General features: G+C 47.1%; 1 pseudogene; it reads left to right on the forward strand.

The window, feature by feature from the left end:
* Positions 1-14,287, forward strand: part of LOC140221641 (uncharacterized) — a 28,408-nt pseudogene extending 14,121 nt beyond the window's left edge.
* The last annotated feature ends 309 nt before the right edge of the window (positions 14,288-14,596 follow it).

Raw genomic sequence — 14,596 nt, forward strand, 5'->3', positions numbered from 1 at the left:
AAACAACCTAGCATCCAATTCTGGCCCAACAAGCAACAACTAGCGCACAACTATACGAGTACTAACCAAATTAGTTCCCTCTATGTGCACTTGGGTAATGACAAGTTGGTAAAACCAAAAGGGAGCAATAAGAAGGTCAAGAGATACTTAATTAATTGTCTATTTTATTTGTCCAGTATCTAAAGATTATGTGTCATATAAATAAGTTACTTAATTAATTGTCTATTTTATTTGTCCAGTATCTAAAGATTATGTGTCATATAAATAAGTTATGTCTTATACGTTCACACATAGTGCAATAATCACTAAAAATTCAGGACTTGCCATGGCCTTAGAATATTTTAGCTGTTTTTTAAAACGTTAGCTTTTCGTGTTTAAGATATCTAGAACCTGTAATATTCTTGCTCTAGAACCTAATGAGAGCTGCCTCAAGTTTTATTAATGAGCCAAACCGAGCAACACTTTTAGCTTGTTTGCTTTCCGAGCTGAGCCGAGCCAGCTTACCAAGCTAGCACAGGCTGAGTCGAGCCGACTGCCAAGCTAGCTCGACATCCACCCCTTGTCGTCGTCACGTTATGTTAATGGTCAGTAAAGTGAAATTCCTGCCCTGCCCTTTTGATCCACCACCAAACAGTGAGTCTAATTATTAGTTTTGTAACTTGACACTGGACACTACTTGAGTCCTCTCCATTCCTCCATTGTTACTTGCTACTACTACCAAAATTCGATCGATCACTTGGAAAACAGCGGCAGCCACAGCTTCATTCCCGTTCTGAGACAAGTGGAGAAGAAGCACGCTTCATCCCCAGCCGCTAATTAGAAGTAGGATGGGATTCTTTGTCCCGGCTTTCCGCATAAAGACCTACCCTACCCTGCTTTAACCGAAAGAGATGAGGCGACAGGTGCTTAATCTTGCCCTGGACGTGTATTTAAGGCAGGTTTCAGTAGGTCAGAGGACAGTTCTTGGTGTGCATCCAGGTGGGGCTGGTTGTTGGGTTGTCACTTTGTTAGTGCCGGAGTCAAAATATCCTAATCTTTCATTATCCTCCTCTAGTTAAGAGGGAGGGCGGATTAACCATGGATATTAGGATCGTTATACATTCTTTCAATGATAATAGAGATACTCTTCGGCCTACACACCACCAACAAAGAAGCACACAACCATTATAGAAACTGGATGCACACCAAAACCTATCTTCTCTGTTTGCATAATGGTCCGAACGTTCCAAACTAAGACGGGTACTCCATTCTATGAAAAGTACAATCCTCATGTTTGAAAAAAAAATCCTAAAGAAAGTCCAATAATCCTAAGAATTGGATTGCAAGTATTGCATAATTAAATGGTCAGGTCTGGTGTGCATGTCAAAATTAACTTATGGTCGGATTTTAGGAAGTCTAGTTAATTGCATGCAGCCAAACAAATAAGGATATAGGAGCCTTTTTACACCATCATTAATCTATCTAAAAAAATTAGCATTGTACCCTTTATGGGATGGAGAGAGTAGTCGAAGTTGCAGTATGTTCCAAACCAAGACCGATAGTTTGGAGAAATATGTATCAGTATTACTCTCCTTATTTCCAAATGCATGCTCTTTAGGACAGTTATAGAATCTCCAATATTATATTTTAAGAATATTACTATTTTAAATATTAAAAAGACAAGTTCTATTTACACGCACGTGTAGCTACTCCTATCATTAGTATACCACTATGTGTATGTCCACATATACTCATTTATCACTTTGAGTATGTTCATATACTGATTATAAGGTACTCCAAAAGAACTAAAAATTTTTTTCTAAAAACGCCTATATTTTCAAAGTATTATTGTGATTATTATACCTCGATACTAGTATATAAGGTGAGTTGGTCCACGTACTCTTTGTATGCTCACATACCCAATGTATTTACCATCCCGGTCTAGGATGATCACATACTTCATGTGCGTACTTTTCATTAGATCAGCTATATCCTATGTCATCAGATATATAGGTGGGAACAGCTACACGCGTGTGTAGAATGGATTTTTCTATATATTGAAAAATTATAAAATGTATATTATGATAATGTACAATCATGTGTTGTGAATCTACCCAACTTCTTATATAATACTCAAAATGGCCCGCTTCCTATGTACTTCATCCGTTCCAAACTATAGGTTATTTTGTCTTCTCTAAGTGTATAAAAGTTTGCATTCACCTAAATATAGTATATGTCTATATGCATACAAACATCTATAAAGCTAAAAAATCAAAATAACCTATAGTTTGAAAATTTGAAACGGAAGGAGTATATAGGATTGAAACTCTAAAGTCGCTGATAGGCTGCAACTGTATGCTGCGGATCAGTCCCATGTCCCAACTGCTCGCTGGAGCTATCAAACAATACTCGTCTGGATGAACAGGTAGCTGCATTTGCTAGAGGCCTGAAACTGAAATGCAAAGTCCGAGAGTGCACGTCACAGGCTTCTTCTAGTGGATCAGCGTGGAGGATATAACTCCGGTACCACTCAGATGGGTCTAGCCACCATCCAAATGTAGGGATACGAGGTAGGCTACACTAGCGCAAATCAAAATTTCTACCGCGTAAAATCAGGAAGAGATGCCGTATAAGGATCATGGGATTACCACTCGACGCACTACTGGTGCGGAAGATGTAGATATGCGCCGATGCAGTGAAGACGATCACGTAGTCGTACGTAGTTGATCAACGTAGTCGTACGTAGTCGATCACGTCAACGTTCAGAAGCTCCTCAGCAGCTCGTCCACGTGCAGCAAGATCGCCCTCGTGCCGCGGCTCGTCGTCGGCTCGTCGTGGCTCGTCGGCGGCTCGTCCAAGTGCTGCAGGCGCAACACCTCCAAGGTATCCACACGTGCAGGAGGAAGCGTCGCAAGCCGGACTGCTAGATCCGTGAGTTGCAACAGGCGAGGGCGTGGGAGGCGCGGCAGATGTGTTTCGCCAAAAGGTATTTTTAACCCTAGGGCGCCCCCACCCCTCTATTTATAGAGGTTCCTAACGGGCCTCTGGGTCCGAAGCCCATTAGTACTTCTAAACCTAATCCAACTCGGATCAGATCCGAATTGGGCTTCCAGCCCCTTAAGTGTGTGACCCTATGGGTTCGGATACGTATAGACATGGCCCGAGTACTCCTACTCGGCCCAATAGTCGGTAGCGGTCTCTAGCAAGACGTGCCAACTCCTATACGCACACGAAGATCATATCAGACGAACCATCACAACATAATATACATGCTATTCCCTTTGCCTCACGATATTTGGTCTAGCTTCAAGCCGACCGCTCTTTCTCGATCCTGTGATCCGGAATCCCTTTGTAGGTTAACTCTTAACCGTACGTAGCATGGCCATGCATTTTCGGATCCGATCACTCGAGGGGCCCAGAGATATCACTCTCAATCAGAGAGGGGCAAATCCCATCTTGATTGACCATGTCTCATAGCATGCTTCTTGACAAACCCGAAAGCTACCTTTATAACTACCCTGTTACGGCGTAGCGTTTGATAGCCCCTAAGTAGGTCGATCCACATCTAGAATACATGCGACAATCTCAGGTCTAAGGACAAAGCGTATATGTTGTTTAAAGAGAGAACTACTTCTCGTGTTGGGTCAGTCCTAGCACATGTCTCCACATGTGTCCACATTATTAGTTCAACATCTCCATGTCCATGACTTGTGAAACATAGTCATCAACTAATACATGTGCTAGTCTAATGTTCATGTGTGTCCTCACATGAACTCCGACTAGGGACAACTTTAGAATAACCATACAAGTAAAGAGTTTCACATACAATTCACATAATTGCAAATCAATTCAAGTAGCCTTTAATGGATATTCAATGAACACAATATACAAATCATGGATACAAATGGAATATCATCATCTCTATGATTGCCTCTAGGGCATACCTCCAACACCAAATGGGTGTCATGGCCCATACGAGGGAGACTCAGGATAGGTATACAGATCGACATCAAGAGATATAGTTATAGGTATACGTGTTTAAATATGTAAGGAGATAACTTGTACCGAAAGGGAGTAGATTTCCTTATAATTGACCAGAATTAGATCGAATCGAATCTGTAACCCTACTCCCAGACTACATAAGGACGGCAGGGACCCCCTAAAAACCCAAGCCATATTTGCTACGCTATATGCTGAGAATACAATGCTAAGCACAGGACATAGGGTATTACACCAATCTGATGGTCCGAACCTGGTAAAGTCCTCTGTGTCCCTGTGTTCATCCATCTAACTCTAGATGCGATGATCCCTCCACACAATCTACCACCTTGATTTACCCCGTGGTGCACCGCCGGACTGTTCCGCCCGCAATCAGATTTCTCCTTCGGCCGCAATCGTACCGTCTGGTTTTTGCAATATATATAAACAACGTGCCGGTTCGTACCGTTTCTTAATCGTGGTTGGGTACCCTTATCACGAGTGGTTGGTGTTCCATACTGTCCATCATGTCAACGTCATGCTCATCAAGTTTATCATTTGGATATGTTGACCCATCTTGGAATAATCCTACACCGATCCTCGCCAAAAAAAAAAACCCAAAAATCTTGGAATAATCCTGCAATGTGAAACGCGATGGTACTAATATAAATGTTCATTGACGTTTCCATTGCTCTACAATTCTGCAAACATGCCACTGATCGTTGTCGATCACCGCAAGAATCAGTAATTCAGGAGTCAATAATGCAAAACACAATTCAGGATTTACGAAAGGAAATACCAAAAGAGGGACGAAAATGAAAATGTCGACAGCAGCTCGTACAGGACGGCGTCGCATGCACTTGCTGGACCACCACACACATGCGGCACGCCGATGCGTACGCTTCCAGCTACGAGGCACGAGCGTTACGCCGGGTAGATTACCCCGCACGGAATGCTAAACTTGCGGGCGAGTCCAAACAAACACCTGATCAGGACCTGCCATGCTTTGTTAATCCTGCGCAGGCCAGGATGTTTTGCCAAGAAGCTTTTCGCCGTCTCTCTTTCCAGGCTTCCAGCCTCCACTCCACCCCCGGAACGGCAGCGGCGCGTCACGCCGGAAGCGTTTTCACGGGCACGCGAATGCTGCCGCCCCCACGGCAGAACGTTTGCTTCTTTGCACTGAAACCTTGAGTGATGCAGTTAGATTTCAGAAACAGTTTCTTCTGTTATAATTCTCCCTTTCAATTTTAATATATAAGAGCAGTTCCAGTTTTTCAAAAAGATCTTCTGGGGAGTCTTCCAAAAAAATTTCCCCAAAAATATATCAACCCACAGCAGATCCTCTCATTCTTTCTTCTTCTTCCTCCAGTCGAAGAAGAACTGAAACAGAGCGAGCTCCTCCTCGCCGCCGGCCAAAATCCTCCGGCTGTGCGCCACCTCAACCCAACAGCCACCACCCTCAGCTGCACAACCCCCTACACGAGGTCCTCGAGCCGTTCCCTCCAGCCACCCCACGCCTGGAAATCGCCGCTCCCCGAGCCGCCATTGTCGCTCGACCCCAACATTCGCCTCCCAGACGACAGCACCGTTCTGCCATCTTCCACCAATCACTCGCACACGCGCCTTCCCCACCTCTTCAGCTCCCTCCTCCACCATCTCTTGGCCGTAACCTTGGCTCCTGGCGCCGGGGATTCGAGTTGCTGTGGCTGCCCGAGCCGTCAGACACCATGGCCGTCCTTTGATGGAGCGCCGTCGTCCCGGCCATCCCCGACGCAAAAAACCGCAAAAATGGGCCCCTCACCCCCACCGCTGCTGCCACCCCTCGCCCCGCCACAGCCGTAGAGCTTCCTGCCACACGCGTGCCAAATTTCGTGGGAAGCTTCTCGTGCGCGGGGGGGAAGGGGGTGATTATGGAAGGAAGGACGTCACACAAATATGCGCGGCAACGGACTCTGTTGGCGTCAGGAATAGCTTGGGGAAGTTTTGGAGGAGCTGTTGGAATTTTTTTTTCCTCCCTAAACAAGGTATTATGGGTAGATACAGATTATTTTGGAGTTGCTCTAGGGACGTGCGTGCGACCATGTAAACATATATCTGAACCTTGCAGTCAATCTGAATTTTTACAGGGACGTCGATGCGAACTTTTTCTGTGCTTTTTAACCAGCTGTCACATCAGCTTAGACTCGCTCTTGCTCGAGTGTGTCCTGCCAATTCACCCATCACGTACAATTCCCCAGAGTCAACCGGTGCCTTGAAAAAGAGATGAACAGGCCTTTTGTTTTTTTTGAAACGTATAGTACTACAGTATTCTATATTCTCCTCGCGCAGGTGTTATCTGATCCAAATATAGGCCTATCCCATGCTGCGTGAGTACCAATACCACAGGGGAATTCACTACTACTTTACTCGGTCTGTGCTGGCGCAACAAAGAATATCCAGCATATCACCTCACAAGTCGCTGCCGATCGGCAATTTCTTTTTCATTTTTCTAAGAAAAACAAGGAAAAAAGACGAGAAGGGGCTTTCAGGAGAATTGCGACTCTCTCAGAGAGGAGGCCGGTGGCATGGTCATGGCGTCCTTTTCTTACCCTTTATTCGCGGCCTTTCTTGACTGACCCAACACAACACTACAGCATCAGCAGCATCCTAACACAGGTTAGCAATGCAATACCAATAAACAAAGCTGCTGGAATGTCCATCGTTCTTCACAGCTGCTCCTAACCTGATGCGCATGTGCTACCAGGTATGTGTTAATTACCGCAACGTCAAGATCAGTGCTGCTCCTTTTCTAATCCTAACCGGGAATGCACTGGCTCACATCACAAACTTAGGATTAAAACAAAGTGAAAGCCTGAGAGGCAGTACTACAATACAAATATACAATAGTCGGTAATTAAATCAAGGTCTGCTCTGCTGTTTCTCCGCTCCTCTAGATGACTGGATCATTGTCTTTGATTGTACTACCTCCGGTCGAATATATATGACGTTTTAGACAAGAAAATTAGCACAAAATAAGCTAGCTTCCTCTGTCTGAACGTCAAATAAAAATGAACGGAGGTTGTACTAACGGAAGGGGAAAAAGAGCAGCACCTCACCTCCGGAGGATCAAGTTGCTGGTCCAACCAAACCAACGCAACAGTCTGTCCAACTCGGATGGATGGGAAGAGTGGAACCGTGACAATCAAACGTGACGGATAGGGATAATCCTAAGAAATCCGCGCGAGTGACAGTGGGCGCGGCAGCAACAACGAGGCCTTCGTGGATAGCAGCATCTTTGATCTTTATTCGGATAGGTTCGTTGGGGGCCAGCCCCATGCCGCCCATCAGCCATGCACTGATGCACAGCGCAGTAGTGATAGAGAGAGAGATGGATGCAGGACACAGTTTCATTTCACCATCCCATCAGTCAGCAGTGCGGGGCAGGGCTTGCAACAGGAACAACAGAAGAAATGAGCCCCCAGTTCCCCTGTTGGACGCCCTGCTGTCTGGTCCCCCGGTGGCCCAGCACGACATGACATCCATCCTCGCCGCTCCTCACTTGCACCAGTGCTAGCAGATGACAGCATTATTTTTTCTTTTTATCCCAGAGAGGAAGGCTGCGAGTTTTCCTAAAGCAAATTAGTAGTACCAGCTTTTCAAAAAGAAAAATAGGAAGAAATCAGGACCTATTTGGACGTTCTATTGCTAAAGTTTACCTAGTACTGAAATTTAGCCCATCTAAGACCCTGTTTGAAAGAGGGGTGCTAAAGTTTAGCACTCCACTTTTAGCACCCTTTTACCACTTGGCCTGCCAAACAGGTGTGCTAAAATGTGAGTGACAAAGTTTAGCACACCCAATTTCATTAGCACATCAAAGGGGTGCTAAAACCTGCTAAAAGTGGTCCCCGAGCCCACATTTTCCCTGTTTGCCCCCCTTTCTCTCCTCTCCTCCCCGCTGCTTGCCTCTTCCGCCTAGCCTTGTTGCCTCCGCTGGCCGTGCCTTCTCCGTCCACCCCCGCTGCCTCCGCCGGCCCTGCCTCCTTTGCCCGGCCCCGCCTCCTCCGCCTGGCCATGCCTCATCCGCCGGCGCCCGGATCTGGAGGGGGCGTGAGGGAGGAGCGGGGAGGGAGGTGGCGGCGGAACTGGAGCTCGGCGAGGAAGTGGTTGGCCTTGATGACGCAGCACGTACCGAGGAAGGCGTAGGTGGCCTTGGAGTGCGCGGCGACCACGGCGGAGTTCCGCTCCTTTCGCCTGCGGCTGCTCCCCGGTGGCCACTGGTTCCTCCTGCCCGCCCCGTCGCCTGCGGCTGCTCCCCGACGGTTGCACAGCCTCGCACTGTGGGCAAGCGCAACGCGCTCGATGGAGAAAAGAGGAAGCTGGCTTGGATTTGTTCAGTGGGGTAGAAGAGCAAAGGGGTATAATTATCTTTTGGAAACCAATGTGTAAAGTTTAGCACACCATCCAAAGCGCTAAACTTTAGCCCTTCATTTAAGGGTGCTAAAATTTAGCATGAGGTATCCAAACAAAGCCTAAAGCACTTCCATCCATTAGCACTCTCGTTTGGAGACATGGCTAATGGATAGAGTTAAAGTTCATAAAAAGTCACTTTTACCCCTTTATCTCCACCCCTCCCTCTTTCGCCGCCCCCCCCCCCCCTCTCCCCCCTTCCCACCAGCTAATGCATTTTACACTTTTTAAGGGTGGGCTAAAGCCCTCCCATTAGCCCTTCCATTTGGATGGGCTAACGTGTAAAGGTGATGCACTTTAGTTTTTTCTTCCATTAGCGCTTGGAGACTGCATAGCAGTTGTGCTAATCTTTCTTAGCAGGTTTTACCTCTGATCGTCCAGCATTTGGCAAGGGGAAAAAAGCAATAATGCGGTTGATTGGGGGAGTAGTAGTTGGGCAGCTGATGATGTGATGGTTCTCATGCTAGGAGCACATCAATCGGTTGTTGGTTAGCATCAGGGAGGATGGATGGAGTTGGGCTGTTTCTGCTTGGACCGCTTAAATGCTCCATCCCTCCATTCAGGCCATGTTTAGTTACCCTCAACTCCCAACTTTGACACTATGCAAAAAGAAGATTTCCCATCACATCAAACTTGCGGTACATGCGTGGAAATGTAAACGAAATTAAAAACTAATTGCACAGTTTTGTTGTACTTTACGAGACGAATCTTTTGAGTCTAATTAGTCAATATTTGGACAATAATTCACAAATACAAACGAAACACTACAGTGTGCTACAGTGCTAGCACAGTAATTTTGCATCTCCCAATTTAGCCAACTAAACAAGACCTGACCTGACCGACCTGCACCGGAGAAAAAAGTTTCAGGGTACGGAAAGCCATCAAGAGGCCGTGTTGGGCAATAAATAAACCGTAATTAGCCTTTTTGATCGGTCGCTTTGGCCCTGTACAAGGGAAAATATTGGCACAAGTATTTGAATGTGTGTTCCTGGCGCTTTAGCAAATCGTGCGGGAATCAGGTACTTGCTGGGGAAAAAAATTTGAGGTGGGTTCTCATATGAAACGGCTTTCTCTGTGCCGCTACCTGCCAAAAACCATGGTAGAGGCAGCTACGGCATTTCGACTAGGTTCAAAAAGACAAAGGAGTGGGTACCAGCTCGCGCGTAGGCTTTTCTTTATCACGGAGTTATTGCTAGTGGTGAAAACCATGTAGACCCACGCGAGACGACGAGGGATTACGTGTACCTCCGTTGTTTCATTTGCGTGCGGTGTTTGGCTCTAGGACTCATTAGAAGTATTAAATATAGGTTAATTATAAAATTAATTACATAGATAGAGATTAATTTGCGAGATGAATATATTAAATCTAATTAGTTTATGATTTAATAATGTGGTGTTACAGTAACCATTTGCTAATGATGGATTAATTATACTTAATAGATTCGTCTCGCGAATTAGCTTAAAATTTCTGCAATTAATTTTATAATTAGTTCATATTTATTACTTCTAATTAATATCTGAACATTTGATGTGACAAGAGCTAACATTTAGCCTAGTATCCAAACAATCCAAACAACAGCCTGTAGGCCAAGAGCATTACAATTTGCAAGCCGCCCACGGGCTTCAGCTTTGCAAGGTACAGGCTGACGCACACACAAGACACAGTAGCCGACTAGTCGTCTCATGTACTGCCGCTTAAAAAAACACGTGTAGCATCACGTATTTTATTTCTACCCTGTATGTATACGGCAGAGTACGCACTTACAACTTGACGAAGCAGCAGCAGTAGGAGAGCGGCCGGGGAAGACGTAACCGCCACAGTACGCGACCGACCGACGGGAGGAGCGCGTCACGGCGGCGTCATCTCATCCGCCTGCCTACCCGGCAAGTGGGCCCACTGGACTGGGACCCTCCCCCTCCCCTCCGGCTCCGTAACAGCGCACTCATCTCCTCCGGCACGTAAGCACGTCTGCCACAAACGCGATCGCGTAGACGCGCAGAGCAAACCGCCGTTGCGTACGCTGTACACCACGCCGCCGTGGAGGCGAGGCATATAGTAGGGGCTAGCAGGCCGCAGGGATAGGCGGGTATCCTTTTAGCTCGGTGCGGAAAAACACGCAACCCTTCCCGCGCACGCAGCCGGCGGCCCGGCGAGGAGAGGGCGGGTGCGGAATCCGGTGGCCGAGGGTTTTCGGCCGCTCCCCGCCTCCGCGCGCCAGGCTTTTGATCCCTCCGAATCTTCCGTATGCGCCTCCCCCCCACCCCACCCTCGCGCCGCTTCCTCTTTCCACGCGAGCGGGAAATACCCACATGACTGCTCTGCGGGTCCAGGAGGGTGGGGGAGCCAGTAGGAAGCGGATTAGCGGAGGAGGTTGCGCGAGGATGCTGGTGCGGTGACGGGTCTTATCCTCGGAGGGCGGCGGGGCCCACGGTGCGGGGCGGGGTGGGGGGTCGGGTCCGTTCGATCCGTCCGTCGTCCTCCTGACGCACGCGGGCGGGGACAAGGCCCGGTTCGGTGGGCCCCTCGGCCGTTCGAACTGATGAGGCGCGGTAAATCGGCGGGGCCCACCTGGGATCCACTGCTTCCGGTCGCTCTCAGTCCCTTCCCTTGTGGTCTTTCCACCCTGTTGCACTTTCCTCGTGTTGGTTCCGGGCTGTCGTACTACTACTAATCCTTGGGTGATCTCTAATCCTTGGGTGATCTGCGGGACTGTTCGCTTCAGCTTATAAGCCGGCTGAAAAGCTGAAACGGCTGATTTGTTGTGAGAGGAAAATACTGTTTGGTGGCTGATAAGCCGGCTGAATAAGCTGAAGCGAACATGCCGTCATCACCTACAACAATACTATTAGGAAAGAAAATTGCTAATTATAGTAAGGTGTGGCGGAAGAAGTTACCGAAGATAAAGAGATGTTGCAATCCTTGAAATCCGATAGTTACAAGAAAGGCAGTGCCGTAGCCTTTTTAGGAAATATGCTTTTTACACACAACTTGCGTGCTAAGTAATTTATCCCATGTTAGTACTCGTGGCGATTGTAGTAGGGCGTTTCTATTTTCAGTAATAGCGATAGCAAAAGATGCATGCTCCACGATATTAGCATTAGATATAACTTTTTTTCTTCATTTTGTTCTTGATAAGGTAGGTGTCAATTTTAGAAGCGATTTTAGCCACCATCAAAGATCAAGACTTGAAGCACAATGCTTCATCTTTTAATGCTCTCGGTTTTAGTCCAGCAAAACCGGATGGTAGGCTATATATGAACTTGCTATGGAATACACATTTAACATCAAAGTCCGAGGACCGATGTTAATTAGTTTTTATTTCTAAGTAGTACAAGACAAGATATCACAAAACAACACACTAGACTATTAAAAAAGCGTGGACAAGAAGTTACCGAAAGATAAGAAGTTACAAAAGAAATGTGGGACCGTTGCCAATTTTAGTCAATACACTTATTACACAATAAATGAAAAATAAAACTTGCACTACTCAAAAGATGATATAGTTGGGCATTTCTATTTTATCCATGACTAAAGCCAAATGTGCTCCGCAAAAGGCTAGCAATCAATGACTAATTTGCATTTTTGGGGTAAGGAGGCATCAATTTCAGGAAATAGTCCATTCAGTGTCAAACAACAAAAAAAGGACTGCAATGCATGGTGCTTTCAATTCGAACTTTTACTACACCAAGTGAACTCTAATATCAATGTTAAGCTGTTTTTAAAATGTATTTGTGCCATGTGATTTCTGAATTCGAAGGTGAATTTACATAGAAAAAGTGTCAGTTAGAAGTATTGTGAACCAAAACCGTCAATTGAAATATGAAAAGTAATATAATTTAACTGAAGAAGAGAACCATCTAAGGCTTCCTTTGGAATAAAGGATTGGTGGAGGAATTATGTAGAATTTAGTTCCAACAGAAATTTTTCCTATGTACCCCTTTGAAATAAAGGATTGGACATCCAAGAATCCTACAAAATTCCTATGGAATGCTTCAATCCATAGGAATTTTGGAGAAAATCTAACATGAGGTCCAACCTCTTGGAAATTTTCCTTTGTGTCTATCTCTCTCCTCATGTTTCTATATTTTTCCTATGTTGTATCCAAATGCTCCCTTTGAAAGTTTCCAGCATGCTAAAATTCCTATAGAATTGTAATTGGCAACCAACTTGAATCCTACACTTTTCCTATTCCTACATTTTAAGAATTCTACATTCCAAAGGAGACCTAAATCTCTGAAGGAAGCAACTCTAAAGCCCCCTTTGGAACATAGGATTCATGTAGAAATTTTGTAGGATTTGAATCCTAGGAATTTTTCCTATATGGCTCTTTGGATCCAATCCTCAAAATTCAAAATTCCTATGGAATGGCTCAATCCATAGGAATTTTGGAGGAAGTCTAACATGAGGTCCAACCTCTTAAAAACTTTCCCTTATGTCTATCTCCCTCTTCTCATTCCTTTGTTTTTCCCATGTTGCATCCAAACACACAATTACAAACTTCCTACATTCTCAATTCATATAGAATTGCAAATGTCATGCAACTCCATTCCTATATTTTTTCTATTCCTATATTTTGAGATTCCTTCGTTCCAAGGAGATTAAAAAATAAAAAATAAAGTAAATACTGTAGCAACTCCAAGAGTTTTCCAAAAACTTCTTCCCTAAAACTATGTATTGGGAGCTCTTCCAAAAAGTTTTTCCTCCAAAAACATATCAACCCCCCAGTAGATCGCTAATAACTAGCCCCCAATATTTCAAAATAGGCCACATCATCGTAATTGGGCCCAGCCCGGCACCTTCCTGCTCTCTCCCCGTCTCGTTCTTTCTTCTTCTTCCTCTAGCCAAAGAAGAACCAAAACAGAGTGAGCTCCTCCTCGCCGTTGGCCAAAATCCTCCAACTATGCGCCGCTTCAACCCAATAGCCACCACCCTCAGCTTCACAACCCCTTGCACGACAGCCTCGAGCCGTTCCCCTTGAGCTCTGGCCACCCCACGCCTAGAAATCGCCGCTCCCCGAGCCGCCATTATCGCTAGACCCGACATTCGCCTCCCCGATGACAGCACCCTCCGGCCATCTCTCACCAATCACCCACGCACACGCCTTTCCCACCTCTTTAGTTTCCTCCTCAGCCAACTCTTGGCTGCAGCCAAGCGCTCATCGTGCTCGCATCACTCCAGGTCGAGACGCACGCTGTGCTGCACCGAGGGGGACCCCGCCAGGCTCGCGTTCGCGTCGCGCGCACAACGACGCGCCGGCTGCGACCTACCATGCCTCGTGGCGGCCGTACGCGCCATGTCCGGCAGGAGCCCCGAGTCGCTCCCCAAGGGCCTTCCCGCCGACACCATGGCACTCGCGGCCGCGGTCGCCGACGCCACCGTCGCCGTCGCCTCTGGCTCCGCGGGCGCCTTCTCTGGCGTGTCCTCGCTCTCCAACTCCGCCGCGTTCGCCCGCGTCGAGGTCACCTCCATGCCGTGTTGGGCCACCACCCCTGTGAGGCTCGCTGGCTTATCGAACATGCTGGGAACCAGCCGCCACCGCATATGGAGGGTGGCCGACCTCGTGCGTTGGATGTTGCGCGCCAAGCGGCGGTCCGCCGAGAAGCAGAATGGCGACGATGAAGAGGATGAGTCCTCTACCGTCCAGCTTCGGTCTGAGGCCTGCATGAAGCCTAAGGAGCGGCAGCGGAGGGCGGCATTGGAGCTGCATGAGAATTTGGAGCGATGCATCGCCAGTGTTGACGACACGGCGAGAAGGTGTTCTGAGCACGGGTCAACACCAGAGTGTCCTTTGCCACCACCGCTCGCCCCGCCGCCGCCGCTTGCCCTGCCGCTTCGCTCGTTCAAGGAGCTCCGCCACTTCCACGTCGAGCTACCCTTAGGTGAGCTCGGCATCGACGAAGGCGTGCTCCGATGGTGTTCGAGGGTGAGTAGGGAAGGACCGAACTCGCACATATATGCGGAGCGATGGAGGTATTTTTAGTGTCTGCGCAATTTTACGGGAAGGATTGGGCACTGTTGGAGCTAAATTTTATTTATTTTTCCTCTAAATAAGTTTTGGGATAATTTTAAAGGAGTTTTGGAGTTCAGCCGTCACCTCCCCGAACTCCCACCACCCAAATTTGCCCACCTGGCTCCCCCCGCGCCGCTCTCACCCACACTCTACTGCCATCATGGACCCACCTCAATCTCTAT

The sequence above is a fragment of the Setaria viridis genome, chromosome 1 (genome assembly GCF_005286985.2).
Source record: "Setaria viridis chromosome 1, Setaria_viridis_v4.0, whole genome shotgun sequence".
In the NCBI taxonomy this organism is placed as follows: domain Eukaryota; kingdom Viridiplantae; phylum Streptophyta; class Magnoliopsida; order Poales; family Poaceae; genus Setaria; species Setaria viridis.